The sequence below is a fragment of the Lepisma saccharinum genome, chromosome 13 (assembly GCF_977018435.1).
Source record: "Lepisma saccharinum chromosome 13, izLepSacc3.1, whole genome shotgun sequence".
Classification (NCBI taxonomy): Eukaryota; Metazoa; Arthropoda; class Insecta; order Zygentoma; family Lepismatidae; genus Lepisma; species Lepisma saccharinum.
The window spans coordinates 54,851,473-54,853,271 of NC_139241.1; positions in this window are offsets into that span (position 1 = coordinate 54,851,473).

Sequence of the window (1,799 nt, forward strand, 5' to 3'; positions counted from 1 at the left end):
CATTCATAATTACAATACCAGACAAATAATGATAATAATAATTTTTACCTTCCCAAAGTGCGGTAACAATCGTCTACATACAAGGACATTATTTCACACAGGTATCCAGTAATAAACATATTGAGATATCCACAGTGATTAAAAATAAGATTAAAATATCTCATTCAATTAAATAATTTCAGGGAATAAATAAATGTATATAGTATTTACAATGCATATATTATATAATCTTGTATTCTATATATTACATCTGCACTATAGAAAAATAACCTAAAGATAATGCTGTTACATTAGTTTTATATAATTGTTTCAGTATTGTGAAACATAATGTTATCATTTATGTATATATAATGAGCGCTGTCAATATATAATTTGTAATATACATTTACCAATGTCGCTTAGTGGTATTTTCGGACCCAATATTTGGCAATTTCGCATTTTTGTTATATTATTTAGTTCGCTTTTCTGCAATCGCAACGATGAGTGATGATTAGATTGAATTGATGACGAGACATTAACAAAGAACACCCGTACGCATACTGGGACTCGAACACAGGCACTTCGGTGGCGAGATCGAAAGTCGTTCATTTAACGCGGTCGGTCATTGAGTAGGCTAAAGTTATCGATAAACTCTATTCTTCCTATGTATAGAAGGATGGGATAACAAGACTAATACGTACAAATCAACTACGATAACCTCGTGACATATTGTTATACTAAATAACTGTAGCTTTAAAGCTATGATATTTGGAGGATTCAAAGATCAGTACTCTACAAACTGACTTCTTGAAGAAGTGAACAAGGAATTCAAGTTGTTCAGAGCAAAGTGCGAGAGCGCCTGACTTGTATACTAACCAGCCGTACAGTACAGTTCCACGGGTTGCTTATGTTTTAGGATGAATTACGTTCATTGTGATATATATCAGTTTTGAGAAACTGTCTGTGGTAATTCTAAGAGCTTTGAAGACAATGTTTTCTCTTCAATTATGTATGTAGAAGTGAAGCCAAGTGCAAATATCTTATACAGAGTGTTCCAAAATAATGTTTACACGAAAAGCGACGCAAAGTAACAAAAATTAAATCGTTTTTAAAAATTCTGAAATGTGCAAGACTTTCAGATGTAGTTTTGGAAATCTTTCGAAGACATTTTGAACACTTAAAGAATGTAACGCACAAAAAGCATTTTCGGGAAATTGTTTCAAACTTTTTTTTTAACAGTGTGTCCAATAGAACAGTCTTCCAACTCGTTCCTGCATCTAAAACTGGATTTGGAAGAATGTGTAATGTGGTAATTTATATTGAGCTGCTTATTCATTCCTGCAGAAATTTGTTCAATATAAAATAACAGAAAACAATATGAATAAAGCATTCATGATGAAAACACAAGCAAACCTTGAGAGTGGCTACACTGAGTTAAAATGGCGGGGAAAAGAACGGTAGCTTAAACTATCCGATTCTAACAATATTTTGTTTCAATTTTGGTGTACAAACTGAAACGCTGTTCGTCATTTTGTTTGTTAGTTTAAGCAGTTTCAAGAAATTCCATATCCAGATCGAGTTGGTAATAGAGGGAAAATTTTTCAGAACACTGGCAATGGTTTCACATGTTTTTTTAAAAAAATGGTCAAAAGTTAAACAATTTTGTCAACGTTTGTTCCCAGTTCAGTTCGTGCTCAGATAGGGTAATCAGGATTTACTGTTTAATGTGGGATCTGATCCACTGTGCAGTGTGGCTATCCGGGATTTATGGATACAAGGGACAGCGTTACTACTACACCATCGAAAAGTCATCGAGTTGG